The sequence below is a fragment of the Trichosurus vulpecula genome, chromosome 4 (assembly GCF_011100635.1).
Source record: "Trichosurus vulpecula isolate mTriVul1 chromosome 4, mTriVul1.pri, whole genome shotgun sequence".
NCBI classification, from domain to species: domain Eukaryota; kingdom Metazoa; phylum Chordata; class Mammalia; order Diprotodontia; family Phalangeridae; genus Trichosurus; species Trichosurus vulpecula.
In genome coordinates, this window is record NC_050576.1 from 207,391,080 (window position 1) to 207,412,486 (window position 21,407).

Here is a 21,407-nt window from a genome sequence, read left to right on the forward strand (position 1 = left end):
TCATGTATGCTATTGGCATTTGATCTGTGAGAAATTCAAAAATTGTTATTCTTTCATTCGCTTGCATCTGAACTCCCTGGGTGTCACACATAGCCTTTGTTCCTTTCTTAGGCACTATCACAACTTTGATATCAAATCACCTCCAGAACACAGTGTCTGCACCTCTATTAATCTTTCTGGGCCAGTATAATATGGAGACTCTGCTGTTGTCTAGTGCTGCTGCCCATCTCTGCCAAGCAGCATCCAATTTGGTACTTTATGTCAATGGATGGTTGTCAAACCACACTTGCAAGTTTGTTTCATATGTGTAGATAATGAACCATAGAGTAACAGCATACTACAAATTCAAGAGTTCTAGTGCATGTATACAACAACGAGTCTTGCCATTCCTCATCTTGTCTTGGAAAATGCAACCAGTTTCTGGTGAGTGTCACTTTTTTGGGATAAGAATATTTCAAAGCTAGCATCTACGTACAGGACAAATGCTTGTGTGGATCTCCATAGCCCAACACTGGTGAATATTTGAGGCAGATGACCAAGTCTTCCAAATATGTTTGTCAAGTTTGTCTGTCCATTGGTCTCCAAAGGTCTTTGTGTGTTTTAAGCAAATTGATTTTTTGTCCTTTTGTAGTTAGAAAGACCTATGTTCAAACTGCATCTCAGATAGCCTATTTAATCTTTGACAAGTCACCTAATTTCTCTGGGCCTTTATTACTAATCTTCAAAGTGAGTGTGGGAGGGGTGGGGTTTGGAGGGTGCAATGTGGTACAGTGGAAAGAAAAATGGTTCTAAAGTCATAAGACTTTGGTTCAAATTCTGCCTCTGGCACCCAACTAATCTCCCTGAACCTCAGCTTTTTCATCTGCAAAATGAGAGGGTTAAACTAAATGGCCTCTAGGATCCCTTCCAAATCTCTGAATATTATGAAGTTATTATTCTAAGATTCCCTCATATATTGGGACTGGGGTTACTTCCTGATCCCTTGCAATTTAACTTCAGGGTGCTAACAGGCAGTAAAGGAGGTTTTATGTCTGAGTTTGGCTGCTAAAACCCCTTCCAATTGCCAAATCCTGTGATTATGTAAGGTCATGTAGCTACTCAACATTTATCAGTTTGTTGAAGATTTTAAAATACATTTTAATAGGACACCGTTTGGAAATTGTTCAAATAACATATTTTTATAAATAGCTATACAGAAACTTGTAATTGCTGAAAAACTCTGAGGAATATTTGTACCTTGGTTCTTCTGGGTTTGGAGCAGATGCACTCTTTAGTTCCCAGAGCACTCAAAATGATAGTGTTCCACAAGTATGTTATGTGCATACCTCCTTGTAGGAGAAGGGAAATGACTAATTCAAAGTAGTGGGCAACTGGTGTGGGATTCCAACCCTATTCTCCTGATTCCAAAATCCAGTGATCTTTCCACTACACTACATTAGACTCTCTATGCTTATAAACCTATTGCCACATGGATTCCTTCTGATATAATTACATTTGCGGTTTTTAATGAATAAAAAGACTTAAAAATTAAAAGCTTCATCATATTTTCTTTCATTTGTGTGAAGGTGTTGCATTCATTTATTGCATTAAGTACATACTGTAGAATCTCCACTCTTGGCTTGGAAGGCAACTGATTGTTGACTTCTCTGGAGAGTCATCCGGTAGTCTTATTCCATCTAGTTTGTTTCTGACCAAATTTCCTCTGAAATTTTTTTATGTTTCTCTTAACTCCTGTATTTGTACATGTACTTCAAAATTTCTACTCATCTCTATCTCTTCATAATGATTCAAAATCCTCTATTCTATTAAAGAACCATTGTCCCTCACCCCTATGGGATCATGATGAGTTTTTCTGGATAAATTCTACTTGGCTATTAAGCCCATATGTTTTGCCTTTTGGAATATTGTATTTTAATCTCTCTGCTTCTTCAGAATGATAGCTTCTAAATCGTTCATCCTCCTGTATATTGCTCTTTGGTACTTGAATCACTCTCTCTGGCTGCTTAAAGTATTTTTTAATTGACTTGGAAACAGGAGTTTGGCTATCACCTTCCTGGGAGTCTTCATTTTGAGTTTTCTTTTAGGAGGTAGCTGATACACTCTGTTTTTCGCTTAGCCCTGTGATTGTAATCTGGGGAGTTGTTTTTTTTAAGTTTTTAAATATATTTTAAACTTAAATACAGAACAAGAAAAGAAAAAATTGTCATGTACAAAGCAGAACATAAGAGAAGATCCAATATAAAGTAATAAATTTCAATTTCAGGAAAACCTATACAGTGAATACTACAATTATTTTCAAAGCTGTCCATCTTTTCTTTGATTCCTTGCACATTTTCTTTTGTCCTTAGCTGTGCACTTTTTACTTTTTTTCTCTTTCCTCCCCCCCCCAGAAGGCTACAATTAAGCACAGATAAACACACATATGCACGTTCACACATACATATCACATATATAAATATATATGTAGATATACACATATAAACTCAAAGACATTACATAGAACCATATTATGCTAATTTCCACTTGTCATCTGTTTCTCTGAAGGTAGATAGAATCTTCCTTTATTAGTACAAGTCTTTCCATATTTTTCTAAATTCACCAACTCATCATTTCGTACACCACAATATTCCTACTCAATCATATTCTATCTGGGAGATTGTCTTTGAGAGTTGTTTTCGCCCCAATTTTCTGCAATCCCTCTATTCTTGGCTATATAGCTTTTATTTATACAGGAATATTTTAATTTAAAATGATCAAAATTATCCATTTTATACTTCAACACTGCTTTACTTTATAATATGATTTAAAGTCTGATACTACTGAATCTAATTCTTTCACATATTTTCCCCTGATTTCCTTGACATTCCTGACCCATTGAGCTTCCAAATGAACCCTGCTATTATTTTTTTCTGACTCAGTAAAATAAAATTTTAGTAATTTATTTGGGATGGGGTTACATATATAGATTAGTTAGAAAAAAATTGTCTTTTTTATTATATTGGCTTTACCTACCCATGCACAGTAAATATTACTTGAATTATGTAGCTCTAACTTTGTTTGTATAAAAGATACTTTGTGGTTATACTTGTATAGTTCCTGTGTCTTTTTTGGCAGGTATACTCTCATATTTTTTATACCATCTACTTATTTTATATGATCTAAAATTATTGATTGATATGACTGACATATAGTATAGTTTTCCTATTTTTTCTTTTGATTTAATCTGATTTTAGCTTTCACTTTGTCTGAGATCATGATTACTACCCAGTATTTTTACATAATACATTCTACTCCTAACCTTTATTTTATGTTTATGTATATCACTCATTTTTATAGCATTTCCTGAAAACAACATATTGCTGAATTCATGTTTTTCATCTGCTATCAGTTTCCATTTTATAGGTGAATTCATCCCATTCACATTCTAAACTATAATTACTTATTGTATATTTTCCTCCTTCCTATTTTCCTCACTATCTTTGTCACCTTATTCCTATCCCTCCTCACTCCTCTACTTTACTTCTACCCACTATCTTGCCCTCATATTCCTTAACCTACCCCCTTTCAATAATCCCTCCCTTATCTTCTCCCTCCCCTCTACCCCCTTACCCTCTTATTTCTTTCTGAATTTGGAAGATTTGTGCCCTTCTTAATATATTTGTTGTTCCCTCTTCATCTCATTCCCATTAATCTGCACCCTCTTCTATACCACCTTTATCCTATTTCCTATCCCTCCCTTACCTTCTGCCCCCTCCCTATCCCCTTACCCTCTTATTTCTTTCTGAATTTAAAAGACCTTTATACCTTTCTAGGTATATAGATATACATATATGTGTATGAATGTATGTATTGTTCCCTTTTTAACCCATTCCCAATGAGAGTAGGGTTCCAGAGATACCTGCCTTTCTCCCCCATCTAATTCCTCTGTATTAGTTCTTCCTCTGCCACCTCATTTGTGTGAGATAATTACTCTTTTTACCTTTTCCTATGTAATTTTGCTTTTATAATCACGTCATACTCAGCTCTAGTCCTCTCTCTTTTGAACTACCCAATTACTAATGACAATCTTAGACACACAGTTTACATTTCCATATATAAGAAGTAAACAATTTGTCCTCATTGAGTCCTTTATAATTAGTCTTTGATATTTACTTTATATTTTTCTTGGATCTTGTATTCCAAATTTTCTATTGAGTTTGGGACTTTTTGTGATAAAATCATCAAAATCTGTCAATTCATTGAATATCCTTTTTTAAATTAAGGATTATGCTTAACTTTGCTGGGTATGATATTTTTGGCCATAACCCCAGTTCTTTTGCTCTTCAATATATAGTTTTCCAAGACCTGCAGTCTTTTAGTATAGCAATTGCTAGGTCTTGCATAATTCTAATTGTGGGTCCAGTATATTTGATATTTTTTTTCTTGTTGCTCATAATATTTTCTCTTTTACCTGAGGGTTTTGGAATTTGGTTTTGATATTCCTGTAAGTTTTCCTCTGAGGATCTCTTTCAGGTGGTGATCAGTGGATTTTTTCTATTTCTACTTTCCTCTCTTTTTCTAACACTTTAGGACAGTTTTTAAAAGTTATTTCTTGTATTATTACATCAAGGTTCTTTTTTTGATTGTAGCTTTCAGGTAGTCTGATTATTCTTAAGTTTTCTCTTCTTGATCTGTTCCCCAAGTCAGTTCTTTTTCTTATAAGATGTTTCACTTCTTGGTCTCTTAAAACTTTCCTGGCTTCTCCTTCCTCAATCCTAATTTTCAAGAAGTCATTTTCTTCCTTAAGATTCTGGATTTTCTTTTCCAGTTGGTTGACTTTCTTTTTATAATATTCTTGTCTTCTTGGATTGTTCCTAAATCTCTTTTATTTGATTTTTGAAGGGCCTTTTTGAGTTCTATGAATTCATTTTGGGCAGGTGGCCATTTGACATTACACTTTGGGGTAGGAGAGGCTTTTTTTGCTTCAGTAGTCTCCTCTGAAGATGAACCCCACACTTCTCTATTCCCATAGTAACTGTCTATGGTTGGGTTCTTTCTCCTTTGCCTGCTCATTTTTTTAATTTGGTAGCTCGTTATTATAATCACCTCAATTTCTGGGGTGTAGGGGATGGTGCCTCAGGCCTCAGGTCCTCTTGCTGTTATTTTTGGGTCCAGCCACTGTGTTCCTTTTCCCCTCTAAGCCACAGCCAGGAAACCCAAGGACACTATGCTAAAAATGCTCTTTCTCTCTGAGAACCATCCAGTGACTATGACATTCAGTTCTCCTCTCTGGCCTGGAACTGAGACCAAGAATTCAGCTCTGCTGTAAGAATGCACATCCAGCAGAATCCCCACCCCACTGTTTCTGCATTTACCAGGTGTGTGCTGGCTTCTTCTCACCTAGGACAACTCCTTGGCAGCACAGCTGGGTCTGCTGTCCCTTGTCAGCAGAGGGTCCCTCTATCTTCCTCCTCTCAGACACCTGACTCCCCACACAGTCCAGGAGGTTAAGATTCCTGGAGTTGAGGATTAGGCTACCTCTCAACCCACCTTGTTCATAAATATTTACTAAATTGAATAATTTGTCCTGAGATCATTCTGAAAAATCCCAATAATAGAATCAAGAACGATTAATTCTGAACAATGCATCACCCAGAATGATCCCAGAAGATGATATTTATTGTCTTAATACCCAAATCTACTTGTAATGTCTGTGGAAGAAGTATTCCATGCTAATCTCACTATGTCATCTGGAATGCTGATTGATACTTGATCCTATATAATTTTAGCTCTACTGAAACAGCAAGCAGTAAGCCCTGGGGGCAGGTGTTTATCAATCTCGTACTAATCTCACCAGCTGTGAAATCTTAAAGTAATATCAAAAGGAAAAGGGCAAACAAAAATGAACAAGCAAGCAAAAATCCATCAGGTAGATTTTTTTCTGTTAGTTTCTTGCTTGCTTCCATTCACAGAATCAGAGGAATTTATAGTCAGAATCTTAGATTTGGAAGTGATTTCAGGGCCATCTAGTCCATCTATAACTGTAAAAAAAAAAAGCCTGTCTATACCATACCCAAAAAGCATTGACCTAGCCTTTGTATGAAGAAATCCAGTGAGAGGGAACCTACTATGTCCAGGAGTGCATTCATTCCACAGCTCTAATTATTTGGAAATATTTCATTATGTTTAGTCTTTGAAATTATAACTCTGACTCTTAGCTCTCCTCTCTATACCACCCCAATTCTCAAACACAATAAACTTTCCACATATAATTTTCCTAATAAGTCAAGATTATAATTATACCCATCCTCAGGTCTTCTTCTCTTCTTTAAGCTAAACATATCTATCCTTATATGCTAGAACTCCATGGCCTTTTACAATATTTGGTTGTCTTCCTTTGAATTCAGATAGAGATTCCTCCTGCTCCTGCTCTTGTTTTTCTGATGGTTATTTAAAATGACAAAACAGTGCTGAAGATAAATAAATAAATGAGTAAATAAATAACCCTTCCCCCCCTTATTGTCAGGTTCAGTTTTTCAAATTTCACTTTAATATAGCACTGAGCATGTTCACATTTTTATTGCCAAATATAATGTTCAACAGCCTGTGACACAACAATTCAGACTTGTTGGCAGCTGTAACCCAGTTTCCATTTCTTTCAGTGAAAGATTTAGGGTGTGGAAACTTTCTACTTCCTTGGAAACTCTTCTGAAAACTGGTTTTCACTCCATTTGGCCTCTAAGTGTTTAAGAGGTGACTGAATTTCTGAAAGTGGTCAGACAGTTTTTAGTGCCACTGGCAACTACTCTAAGTTTCGCACTATGTGAAGGGGGTGGGGGGATCCATTTTATTAAAAATCTAGATTGCCTTCCCCAAGCCCCTTTCCTATTTCTTTCATAAAGGGGCCAAGAAGCCAGGGTGCTTTTCCCGTGCAGAGAGCATTCAACCTCTGAACCATACACCACCCTTTGCTAAATGGTTCTATCTTCACTTCTTAAATTGCTAGTATTGTGGTTATTTGAGAGAGAGAGAGAGAGAGAGAGAGAGAGGGGAATGCTTAAATTCCATTTTATCTCCAGATCAGCATGGAACGTACCCACTGGCACTCCAGCATATGGGTGAGGCTCAGAGAGATGCATGCAATACATTTGCTTTATGAAGGGATTTGAAGGGTGGGGAGGAGGAGACACCTAACTCAGCCCTTAACTGGGCAGGAGGTTTTATAATGAATTCCTGAAAATGGAAACAGCCTCTGTCAGCACCGATCAGCTAACAGTAAATTGGCTTCCTGGGACAGTGGAAGAGACAGACTGAAAGCAGCCAGTTTTGTTTTTTTCTGACAGTCCAAAGGCAGCCTCTTGCCTCTTTTCCCTGGTGCAAGTTAGCAAGTCACCTCCCAAGGAGCTCCCTCCTGCTCTCTTATTAACTGCATTAGAGAAGCAGGTTAGTGATCCCAATCTAGAAGCGCTGACTGTGCCTATTTGTCAGCCACTGGCCAAAGTCAAGTATCCAGAAAAACAAACTTTGCTGGAAAAGAAGATTACTGATTTACCAGAGGGCAGACACATATTTCAGTTTAATATAAGGAGGAACTTTCATATAAAAGTGGAATGAGAGGCCTCCAAAATTAATAAATCCCCTCTCCCCGGAATTCTTTAGGAACTGAATGAGTACTCATCCTAAGTAGATTAAGAACTGGAAAGAGCATGGGAGATCATCTAATTCAACCCCTCCATTTCACAATTTAAGACTCTGAACCTTAGAGCACCTAAGAGACTTGTACAGGGTTAGTGACTTGCATTATCAGTAGTGAAGTTGAGATTTGAACCCAAGTTCTTTGATTTCACATCTAATATTCTTTCCATTATATGCCACATTGTCTCGCATCAGATTAGATGATGCTTAAGTCCCTTCCAACTCTAGTATTCTGTGATTTCATGATCAATACTTTATTGTCTTTTAGGGTGAAGCACATGTGTGCATATATATGTATGTCTATACATGTATGTACCATATATATAATACACATTTGTGTGTGGTTGTGTGTGTGTATGTAAGAATCAAGCTTTAAGTCAATGAATCAAATAAAGCCTATGTATCTCTGTTGAATCAATCAAGTAATCCTTCAATCAAAGGCTTTAGAATAGGTTTGAAAAATTCTTGATCAACTTAGAAATTCTTGAAATCCATTACTTAGAATGTAATTATGTTGTGCAGGAAGTACAATTGGATTTTAAAAGACTTGGTCACACTAATTCAGAACTAGTTCAGAAGTCTGGTATTCAAATGTCTTATAGAGGAGAGGAAAGAGTATTCTAGCCAAACCCTTGACAGAGAGAAACACTTTGGGGGATGGGGAAGGGCCCAGTTTTTGACAATTTTTCTTGGTATCTTTTCCACTGCTCTTTAAAAGAAGGAGAATCTTGTGATCTCTAGAGGGCTGGAAGATTTGGACTTTTTCATAATCATCCTAGACCAGTCAATCCCTGGACCTGCATTAACTGATGATAGTGTCTGCCTCTGGAGCTCAGATAAAACAAGACATACAGAGGAAAGGTAACTTCAGTTTGTACAAAAAGTAGCCAGCAGAAAAACTATACTCTGCCTGTGAGGACCTTCAAAAGTGCCTTCACAAATTGGAGAAAGAGACTTCCAGTAGCCAGGAGGTATAAGTTATCCTTTTGCCATATATTCTCTAGCTTGAGCCCACTTTCCCCTGGACTTTGAATGTACTCATGGAACAGTGTGTCACATGTCTTTGAAGTATGATTTATACCAATTGTTCTTGCTATTATACTGTAGTAAAATATCCCTTCTTCAAGGCTTATTCAGAGTGGCTGTCTGATATCAAATGATAATCAGTGAAGTAAGTCCACTGATAGGACTTGTGATCTCTAACATTAGACAAACATACCTCAATAATTCAAGGTTACCCCTGAGAATACTCAGGGAAGATATAGTAGCTGTGCTTTGGGGGCCCATATTGCCAAAATAAGTAGAGATTAAGAGGGTAGCTCCAAAGCCTATATGTGCTATATTTCTATTTGTTTTTGTCATTTTTCAATCCTTTTCTGTTCTGTCTCTTCATGATCCCATTTTGGGATCTTGTGACCCTATTCGAAGTTTCCCTGGCAAAGATATTGGAATGATTCACCATTTCCTTCTCCAACTAATTTTTCAGATGAGGAAACTGAGGCAGATGTGATTAAGTGACTTGCTCAGGGTCACACAGCTAGTAAGTGTCTGAGGCTAGATTGGAACTCAGGAAGTTGAGTCTTCCTGACTCCAGGCCCAGCAACCTATGCACTATAGCCCCACCTAGCTGTCCATGTTTTTGTGTACATCCTTGAAAAAGAGAATCACACAGTGGATAGGGTTAGGAATACCTAGATTCAATTCCTGCCTCTGACACATGCTGACTATGTGACATCACTTAACCCCTCAGTACCTCCAAGAAACTCTAAAGCTAGGTTATAAACGAGTTGTTGACCCAAACTGGTAAAAAGCGTTTTCATATTGAGTTCTGTACCAATGAAAACATAGATTTGAACATACGAAAAAGTATACACATAATATGTATGCACGTGTGTATTTATATGTGTATGTATGTATGTGCACATACCTATAAATAATACATACATATACTTTTAAACTCAGTGTTTTAAACTTAAAAAAATCTTTTCCTACCCTAACCCACTGATCTTTTGGTATCCACCCACTGCTAATGACAAAAAATATTGAGCCATGAAAGCAAGTTGTAGTATCTCTATCTGTGTAGTTGTCTTCTTGTAGCACAGAGATACAGGGGTCTAGATGCCAAAGGACTCATGATGAAAAATTCTATCCACCTCCAGAGAAAGAATTGATGAATTCTGAGTTCAAATTGAATTACATTTTTTTCCTTTTCTGTTTTGCATGATTTCTCAGGTAAAAGTGATATAATTGCCTTCTCAATAGGTGGGGGAAAGGCAGAAAGGAAAGAGAATTTGTAACTCAATTATTTTTTTTAAAATTGCAAAATAAATGAATAAATAACAGATTTTTAAATAAAATAAAATGTTATTTAATACATGGGATGACTCTCTGGAAGGGGGAAAAATACTCAGTGAAATTATGGTGATGTTAAAAAAAATCAATTAAAACTTGTTTTTTTTAATTAAAAAGGAAAGCCATAGAAATCTAGCCATGACAGTAGCAATGCTTACTATTAAAGCTACAGTAGCATTATCCATTGGCAGAGTGACCTAAGTGGTGTCCACTGGCGTAAAAGCATCTGATGACTGGGGAAACTTCTTCCCCCAAGAGTTCATCCAGGGCCAGGATGGGAGCCAGGCCTGGCCTGTTTTACCAGCAGACATGTACCTTGAGTCATCGGGCAATGCCTAGGGCTAAGGTAAAATGTGAAATGCCTGATTTTCCTTGCACAACTGCTCTATATTTTAACGAGCCTTTAAATAATAACCTCTTAGCCGATTATACCAGTAGTCTAAGTTCCTGAATGTTATTCTAATCATTCCGTTAATGATTTCTTTAATTTTTGCAATAAAATATCCATTCATCACTGATTCATATCAGACGCCTCTTTTACTTTCCCCTTTTGGAGAACTTCTTAAATTTCTAAAACATAACTATTACTGTCTTTGGTAAGCCAAGAAGTGTGGGAGGGGAAAAAAAAAGAGAGCTTAATTCCCCTAATTAGAGTTCCGGCTTCCCTAGTATCAAACCCAGAAGTAACACTAATGCATGGGTACACGATAAAAAGAGCAGTCAGCTAGGTAGCACGGTAGATAGAATGCTGGACCTGCAAAAGCGAACATCTGATTTTAAATTCCAGCAAAGAAACTTACTAGCTGTGTGACCCTGGAAAAGTCACTTAACCTAGATCTAAGTTCCTTCATCTGTAAAATGAGGCTAATAATAGCACCTACTCCCACACCTGTTGCAAAATCAAATAAGACAATACTGGTAAAGCTCTTTGCAAACTTAAAGTGCTGTATAAATGTTAGGTATAATAAAAATAGTCATTGTTATTAGTATGATTCTAGCTAGTCCCTATATTGAGGCAGCTAGGTGGCATAGTAGATAGAGTACTAGTCCTAGAGTCAGGAAGAACTTAACTTGAATCTGGCCTAAGACACTAGTTGTGTGACTCCTAGGCATGTCACTTAACCCTATGTGCCTCAGTTTCCTCATCTGTAAAATGAGCTGGAGAAGAAAATGGTGGACCATTGCAGTATCTTTGCCAACAAAACCCCAAATGGGAACACAAAAAGTTCGACATTACTGAAAAACTAAAACCCCTATATTTCCTGTAGCAATGCTTTTATGTGAATTAGTGCATTTTGATAAATTAACTTCTAGATATTTTGTGCATTTTGTAATTATTTTGAATTGAATTTCTCTTTTTATTAATCTTTCCTGGATTTTGTTATTGCTTTATAAAAATGCTGTTGATTTGCAGTGGAGGGTAAGATGGGGTTACTTCAAAGTCTTCTATTTTAATGAAGCTATTCATGGTCTCAATTAGTTTCTTTACTGATTTCCTAAGATTTTCTCAGGAATCCATCATTTGTCCAGAAAATAGGGATGATTTTGCCTACTCTTTATGACGTTAATTTCTTCTTCTTGCTTTATGTCTATTGCAGTATGTCTAGGACTATATCAATTAGCCACAGGAAATAAAGGCATCTTTTCTTTATTACTGTATTTTCAGGTAAAATTTCTAATGTTTCCCCAAAACTTAGAATAGCTTTTGGATTTAGACACATACTTTTTTCATTCTAAAACAACATGTCTTTTTATACCTTGTATAAAACCTATTTTATCCTAGGGAATGACTTTTTTTGGAATAAGCTTCTACAAAATTTGTCTGTATTTTTATTTAAAAGTTTTGAGTTAATATTCTTCAATGATGTCAGTCTATGGTTCTCTTTCTTTGCTTTATACTTTTCCTGGTTTGGGTGTCATATTTGTCTGATAAAAAATTGGTAGAGTCTTTTCTCATCATTTTTAGAATAATTTGTTTAGCATATTCTTTGGTGTTTCTCTATGTCTTATGTGCTTTCAGATTATCAGACATAGATGAATTGCATCCCAGGCTATTAAAAGAACTAGCAGTATTATCAAGTATGTTTGAAAATTCACAGAGATCAGAAGAGGCTCCATAAGACTAGAAATGGGTAAACAGAGATTCTTCAAACTATAAGTCAATGAACCTAACTTAGATACCTGGCAAAGTTATACACAAAATGTTAAAGGGGTGTTTTGTGAGCATTTAGAAATGGAGGAGTGAATACTATGAACCAAGGATGGGTTCCTCGAATATAATTAATACCATGGTTGTCTCATTTATTTTATTGTTGCTGTTGTGGTTTAAGTCTTTTCCAGTCATGTCCTATTCTCCATGACCCCACGTGAGATTTTCTTGGCAAAGATACTAGAATGATTTGCCGTTTCTTCTCCAGCCCATTTTACAGATGAGGAAACAGGTATACAAGGTTAAGTGACTTGCCCAGGGTCACACAGCTAAGAAGAGTCTGAGACAAGTCTTCCTGATTCCAAGTCCAGACTTCTGTCTACTTTGCCACCTACCTGCATTTTTCCTTTACTGAAAGGCTCATAAAACTGAGATACCAGAAGATTGCCATAACCCATATACATAGTATACTTGGATTTCAGCAAGGCATTTCATAACCTTGCAGGTAAGACAGAGATAATGAGTGCTATATGGCTTGAGAACTAAATGACATCGACCAGGAGGGAGGGCTTTAGTGCAATACCATAATGGTCTGTCTTCCACTGCACAAAGTTGTTATACATGACTTGGAGAAAGACATAAGCAGCATACTTCTCAAATTCGAAGATTAAACAAATATAGAAATAATAACCATATACATAAAGATATCATTGTCTTTGGGTCATTGCTAAAGAGATGACGTTGAATAGTTGACAAAAGTAATAATTCATATTTGGGTTCATAAAAAAATTAATTGCACAAATACAGTGGTAGGGAGATATACTGTGAAGCAGTGGCTCATACAAAAATAGATCTGAGGGTTGTACAGTACTAAAAACTCAATAGCAGTCTAACATTAAGTACACACTAATTAACAGCCAAAACTTTAATACTGTCTTAATTGTCATCATTAGAAGCATACTGTCAAGAATGAAAGAGGTCATAGACCTGTTGTACTGTGCACTGATTAAATCACCTCTTGACTACTGTCTTCCACTCTGGGCACTAAATCTGACTAAAGACATTGAAAAACCAAAGTATATTTAGTGAAAGACAGTGAGAATGGTGAAGATTCAGATTATTCCATATATTGATTGGTTCAAGGAACCAGAAATATATCATCTGGCTAAGAGGAGATTTGGAGGACATGATAGGTATCTATAAGTCCTTGAAAAGTCATCATGTGAAAGACTGATTTTTCTTGGATAGAGCAATTATTACACATTGCATAAACGAAGCTTACTAAAAGTATAATTAATTTTTCATTCATTCTAAAACGCTTATTTATTACTGGTTCGATATAAGGACAATTTTGAAAATAAGTATAAATCAGTTGGCATGATCTCCCATCCCAAATGTTCTGGGTATCTCTAAGATCATCTTAACTCAGTCACAGAACCATATTAGGAGACCATGCAAAGTCATATGCCCTTTAAAAGTACATCTCTTAATCTGGATTCAAACAATTAGCAAAGAAATAGTGAATAACTATACCACAATCAGGGGTGGGGAACCTGTGGCCTGGAGGCCAAAGGTCAAAGGGCTGTACTTGAGGACCTTGAGGGACACGTGTGGCCCATAGGTCCCAGGTTTCCCAACCCTGGTAGTTACTCCCCAATCAATAGATATGTACTTTTGCCAATACTTTGCTCCAACAAAAACTGTTGCTATAAATGTATTAGTGTGTATGGGGACATTTTCTTGGGGCATAGATGTAGAAGTAGAATCTGAGTTAAAGGAAAATATCATTTTAGTCACTTTATTTGCATAATTCCAAATTTCTTTTTAAAAAGTTTGTACTAATTCTAATCTCCAACAATGCCATAGACTGTCTGTCTTTCCTCAACCCCTTCAACATTTACTATTTCCAATTTCTTTCATCATGCCAACTTGCTGGGTGTGCAGCGAAACTTCAAAATGGTTTTGCTTCACATTTCTCTTATTTTTAGTCATTTGGAGTAGTCTTTCATTTGGTTGTTTTTAGATTATAATTCTCCTTTCAACAAATGTTTGTTCATATCCTCTGAGAACTTATCTTTTGAGGAATGACTTTTGGAGTGTGTGTGTGTGTGTGTGTGTGTGTGTGTGTGTGTAATATATCAATATAGATATACATATGTATGTGTTTATCCATCTAGATCAGGGGTGGGGAACCTGTGGCCTCAAGGCCATGTGTGTGTAATATATCAATATAGATATACATATGTAAGTATGTGTTTATCCATCTAGATCAGGGGTGGGGAACCTGTGGCCTCAAGGCCATGTGTGGCCTTCTAGGTCTTTGAGTGCAACCTTTTGACTGAGTCCAAGTTTTACAGAACAAATTCTTTTATGAAGGGGATTTATTCTGTGAAGTTTGAGTTCAGTCAAAGGGCCCCACTAGAGGACCTGGAGGACCACATGTGGCCTCAAGGCCACAGGTTCCCCACCCTTCATCTAGATAGATACAGATATCTTCAAGACAAAACCTTATCTGAGAATTTGATATTGTAATTTCACATTAATTAAATACCCATTAAGGAAAAACTAGTCTAATTTGCACATGGACAAGACATAAAGAAAAGCTTGCCCAGTATCCATGGAGAGGAACTATGATAGTCAACATTGCTACTAACAAATATTCTTTCTGTTTTCTAGCAGATTTCCCCTTCCAGCACCCCTCACCAACCTTCTACCTCTTCTTATCTACTGATTTTGTCTCTATTACTGTCAACCCATTTCCTGATACCAAGTTAACAATACACATACGTATATGCATGTGTGTATGTGTGTGCATGTATACAGACAGAGAGAGAAAGGGAGGAGGGAGGAACAGAAAGAAAGGAAAGGAGGGAGGGAGAGAGAGAAAGAACAAGCTAGTGACAATCTTTGGTCATTCAGAAGGATTATGTGTGTATATATGTGAATATCACCAGCTCTTATTGGTGGTATACAAAAAGATGTACGTATATAAAACTATATATACTCACATATATCACTATGTAGATATGGATAAATATATACATATTTAAATCCACATCTATAGATAGTAATTTACATATCAGTTACAAGGAGTTATGTAGAGCTAACAGAGTTTACATATATATACATATATATATATAGTTATATACAGAATTAGCATTTTAGATATATGTATGTGTCTACGTGTATACACGTGTGTATATTTATGTGTGTGTGTAATATTTGCATATCACCAGCTCCCATTTAAACAGATGAGTTTTATTTTGGCCATGGTGACTTGGTAAATATCTATGGAAATGTCTATGGAACTCCAATAGGAAACATGTAATAGGCAGTGGTACTAGAACCCAAATGAGAGACTAAGGAGGATATATGACAATTAAACTTATAGGAGCTAGTAAGTTTAACAAGTGTGTAAATTTAGATAGAGAAAAGAATAGGTCCTAGAACAGTCTTAGGAATGCGATGTGGGTAATGAAACAATAAAGGAGATTGAGTAGGAGTGGTCAGATAAGCAGGAAAAGAACCAACAGTCACACACACACACGCACACACGCACACACACACACACACACACACACACACACAAACAAACATCAAGGAAGAAAGAGTATGGATACAGTAAGAACGGTGGTATAAAACATCACCCCACAAAATTCTGTGACACATACTCCCCCAAATACATACAGAGTCCTAGGGAAAAGAGGCTCAAAATATAGAGAGCACATGTGACAAAGAGGTAACACAGCTTGGGTTGCTGGAAGTCCTTTTCTTCCATTTATGAGGTATTCAGTAAGTTACCATCAAGTGCGGTGTAATTTCTTTGCCAAGCTCCTTCTGGAGCCAGGAATCTTCAACCTATCTGTCCTTGGCTCCCAATGCACTGTCTTCAACTGACCAGAGTACACTGATGGAAAGATAAGAGGTCCAACATAGCTTTAAAGGTCCTCCTTCAGCCAAAACTGGGAGGAGGGGGGAAGGGGAAGTAGACCAAGGCTAGAGTAGAAACTGCTTTTCTCCTAAGAGGTTCATTTTCAGAAGATCTAGCTAGAATACCATGGGTGCTCGAATTTCTAAAATTAATCCGTTTTTGACTGTTGGATGTCTCAGTGGATAGAGTGCCAGGCCTGAATTCAGGAAGACTCATCTTCCAGGGTTCAAATCTGGCCTCAGACACTAACTAGCTGTGTGACCCTGGGCAAGTCACTTAATCCTGTTTGCCTCAGTTTCCTCTTCTATAAAATGAGCTGGAGAATTAAATGGCAAACCGCTCCAGTATCTTTGCCAAGAAAACCCTAAATGGCATCACAAAGAGTCAGACATGACTGTAAAACAACTGAAAAACAAACAGCTAACCTAATAATTTATAGACAGTTCAGAGGACATAGCTATTTTTTTTTCATTTTGACTTTTTACACTTAGTCTAAAAACTATAACTAATTGATTGAGATATATTCTCACCTAGTGAGGGTATCAATGGGATGGGATGGTTTCTTCCCCCTGTCCAAATTCCCATGTCTCTATAACTTCTTAGGCTTCTGACAGAAGGAACAATGCTGCATATAATATACCCTATATATTATTACTGAAGTTGTAGGGAGAAAGTTTTTAATCAAAATAATAGCTAACAATTATGGAGTTTTTAAGATTTATAAAGCCCTTTACAATACCGTATGTCCCCATGTATGAGACACACCTTAATTTTGGGGCCCGAAATTTGAAAAAAACAATGTATTACATAAAGCTGTTGAACTCAAGTTTTATTCATCTGCTCAAAGCTTTCAGGCATCTTTTGGGCAAGTCTGGTGCATGTATGCATGCTTAGTCCATTCTGTTTCATGAACCTGAAGCACCAATTGTGTCCTCCTTTGAAATCAGTAGCTTCTTTTTCATCAGCAATTCTTCTTGCCTCATGCTGAACCATCTTTGTGGACATAGGAATTCCAATTGCCCTTTGCTCTTCAATCCATATCTTCAATTCCCTCTCTAAATCAGGTCATTTTGCTGACTTGCCTCTCATAGACTTCTGCTGTGACGTTTTCAGTAGGGTTTCTTCTTCCCATAGCCAGTCTCAGATTGTTTTCTCAGTTGAAGGAATTCCAAACTTATGTTCAGCAGCATAATTTCCATTCACTTTTGCAAACTGGATCCCTTTTAACTTGAATTCAGCACTGTACAAAAATCTTTTCTGAGCCATTTCTGGGCAGAATGTGGCAAAATCAGCCTAATATACTGGTAACAAATGCGAAAAAATGAGTGCAAAGACAACATGCGTGAAAAAGCAGAAAATGCAAGAAAAAAAAAAACTACAGCCACTCTATAAGACACACCCAGTTCTTAGGCCCCAAATTTTTCAAAAAAGGTTGCATCTTAAACATGGGGAAATACGGTATTTTATAGACAGTTCAAAGGACATTGCTATTTTTTTTTTCATTTTGACTTTTTACACTTAGTCTAAATACTATAACTGATTGATTGAGATATATTCTCACCTAGTTAGGGTATAAATGGGATGGGCGGTTTCTTCCCCCTGTTTAAATTCCCACGTCTCTAGAATTTCTTAGGCTTCTGACAGAAGGGACAGTGCTGCACATAATATAGCCTGTATATTATTACTGAAGTTGTAGGGGGAAAATTTTTAATTAAAATCATAGCTAACAATTATGGAGTTTTTAAGATTTACAAAGCCCTTTACAAATAACATCTCATTTTATCCTCACAGCAACCATGGGAGGTAGGTATTATTACTTTTCTCATTTTCCAAATGAGGAAACAGAGGCAAATAGAGGTTAAGTGATTTGCCCAGGGTAACATAGCTAGTAAGTGTCTAAAGTAGGATTTGAACTTCTAAAAGCTGCCTGATGTAAGGCAGTAAGTGAAAGATTTTTCCTGCCCATTGAATAGGCTTCAGGTGGGACCAACAAAGGAAGGCCTGATTAGAGGCAGGCCCACACACTTTCACTAACTAGATGTGAGGACCAAGGCCCACACCCTTTTGCTAGTTAAGCCTATGTGGGTGTGAAGCCCTCAGGGCCCTAAGGGGAGACCTTGCTAAGACCAGAGCCAGTGGTATGTGCAGTGAGTTCTAGTCAATCAGATTCTGGCAGAGCCAAGAACTGAAAGCAGCAGAACTGAGAGTAGCAGGATTCAGACATCAAGAGGACGTTGAGGCAGCAAGAGCTACAGGAATCAGAATTCAGCCCAAGGAGAAGGAGCAAGAATTCAGAGTCTAAAGAGCTACAGAAGAGAGTACTTATCAGGTAGTTAGGATTCGTGAGTGATTGTTTATAGGAAGGACCTAGCAGGGGGAGGATGGTTACAGGATGACTTGGCTCCTTGCTAAAATATTGTACTATAATTTCCTTGCTGTTACATTGAGGTGGGCTTACTGGCTTGGGTATATTATTGCTACTATATGGAATTGGAATTACTGGTCCTGGGATTGGATTCTCTCATGTCTAAATAAATGTTATACTTCCTCTGCCTTCTACCTAAAGAATTTCTTATATTTTGCAATTCCGAACCATACAGGTATGCTCATGGTCATCCTTGAGTTCATGAATCTTGCCTTACTGATATACTTAAAAAAGCAAAAAGGAGAAGAAAGAAAATCCACAACTTCTGAAATTTCAGTCCCTAAAAAGTCAATTCTTTCTCTCTGCACCCATGGCTTGAAAACAGAGTGTTAGCAACCAGCTACGAGCCAACATATTTGGATGCCAATAATATCAAAATCCTGTGCACACCAAACTACATTTCCCAAGACACTAAGCATTCCAAAAGGAAGAAAAACTTAAAGAAAAGATAGCTAACTAGAAACAGCAAAAATCTGATTGTTCTCTTAATGGAAGCAGATAAGAGAAAATGAAGTCATGTCTTATCTAAAGTCATTATTTTGGACCAGATGTACAATTTTAGAGTGATTAATGCTTTGACCTCAGAAATATAGCAATCTGAATAAGAATGTTGATAATCCTTTTAAAATGTCTGCAAATTAAACATCTAGTTTGCGAAAAACAAAAAGCAAAAAAAAAAAAAACCTCTCTATTCTATTCCATAGGAACAAAGTTGACCCTTAAATACAGGTTGTAGTTGTTTTAACGATCATTTTGAACTTTGCTATAGCAGGACAGCTAACAATTGACATTTCAGAGACTTTCCAAACAGTAAAAAATAAAATAAGAATTTAAACACCCACAAGCCTGGATGCTGAGACTCAGCCTTAAAATAAGAGACAATTGAAATCATAGGAACAAAAGTCTCTCCCCATCTGTTCCTGTTAATTTAGCCAACTTCACACATATGAGATACTGAAACAGGGTTGCCAGTATACTAACACAGGCTGAGTTTCTGGTTTTCTAAACTTATACTACCTCTGACCTTTATGATTAAAATCTAATTTCAAAATGTGGTTATTTTTAAAAGGTAGGGATGGCGTAATTTTCTCATCTGCTTAAGTTATGAGTAATTGGTAACCTTAACTTGCTGATTCACTGCCATGCCTTCCATTTCAACCTTTTTTTTTTCAAAATAATGGCCAGCAAACTGCGAGATTGCAAAACAACTCCTGTTGAAAGAATGCAATTCACTTGCATTGCATGACCAAAACAATGTCTAAAAGACATCTACAATTTACAGATATAACCTAGATTTCTAAAGGAGGCAATCCTGAGTCTTTGAATCATCCAACTTTTTGATTCAAAGAGTATTTGCTGCACACCATCATAAGTAGCCTTCAAATCAGTACTATGGATAATTCAAAAGATACATATGAGACCATTCTGCCGTAAGTCTACATTCTGGATGGGGAGAAAGATTTATATTTGTAAACCAATAGAAAGATAACACATCGTAGAATTAAGTATCAAGATGGCTTAGAGGTGTGTGCAGTTCAGTCATATATTACAAAGGACACTGTTTAGCTGGAGAGCATCCAGGATAATGAAGGACTTTGAGAGATGACATTAACTGATCATTTGAAGGAACTAGGGATGATTCACCTGGTAAAGAAAAGATTTAGTGGAATCATGAGAGCTGTCTTCAAGTAGCTGAAAGTCTATCATGTGAAAGATGTTTTAGACTTGTTCTACTCGGCCCCAAAGGACCAAACTAAGAGCAATAAGTGAAAGTTACAGAAAGGCAGATTTTTGCTTAATGTGTGGAAAGATTTTCTAACCATCAGATTTATTCAAAAGTAAGATTATTGTTCTGCACATAGTGGGTTCCACACCTCAACAGTGGTATTTAAGCAATGGTTGGGTGACCACTTATCTACTATGCTATAGATGAGATTCTCTTTTTAAAAAAAAATTTTGGAGGGAGAAGGCAGGGGATTGGAGTTAAGTGACTTGTCCAAGGTCACACAGCTAGTGTGTCACACATCTGAGGTTGGATTTGAACGCAGGTCCTCCTGACTCCAGAGCCAGTGCTCTACTCCCTGCACCACCCAGCTGCCCCTAGATGAGATTGTTTCAAGCACTGGTTGGATTAGATAGCTTCTGAGACCACCTCTATCTCTGAGATACCATGATTCTATGATCCTGTGCCTCTATGAAGATTATAATTGTTCTGTTCTAGAAATCCATTTTACATTGGCTACTCCATTAATTTGTTCTGAATGATGTGTAAAAGGGAAAGTGTGTAGGTCACTGGTCAGTACTATAATTTTTCCAGAAATGTTTGATAATAAGGAAAGCCACAAGAGTATTTGCCTACTTAAAGCTTTCACTTTTTATATGCCAACATAGACTATGGCATTCATTCATTCAATAGTCATTCATCAAATGCCTATTATGTGCCAAACACTCTGCCATCTATTCTCATCCATTTTTAAAAGTAAAATGACTTTCCCCCCTATCTTTAAAGTTTCTTGACTACCTTACTATCACTTCTTGGATTACCTTTTCTCACCTTTTCCCTCATTTGTCCACAGTTGTCTTAGGTTCCCTTTCCCATAGATGTATACATACATACATACATACATACATACATACATACATATATATATATATACACACACCCCATATATGTACATATATACACACATATACATATACATGTATAGATTTACATATATATTATATATGATACACACAATCATACATAGGAAAAAGATACAAAAAGTGACAGAAGATAGTAAGAAACCAGATACCATTATTGAGCATTTGTTGTTGCTGTTATTCAGTCAATTCACTCATGTCCAATGCTTCATGACCCCATGGACCTCTGTCCA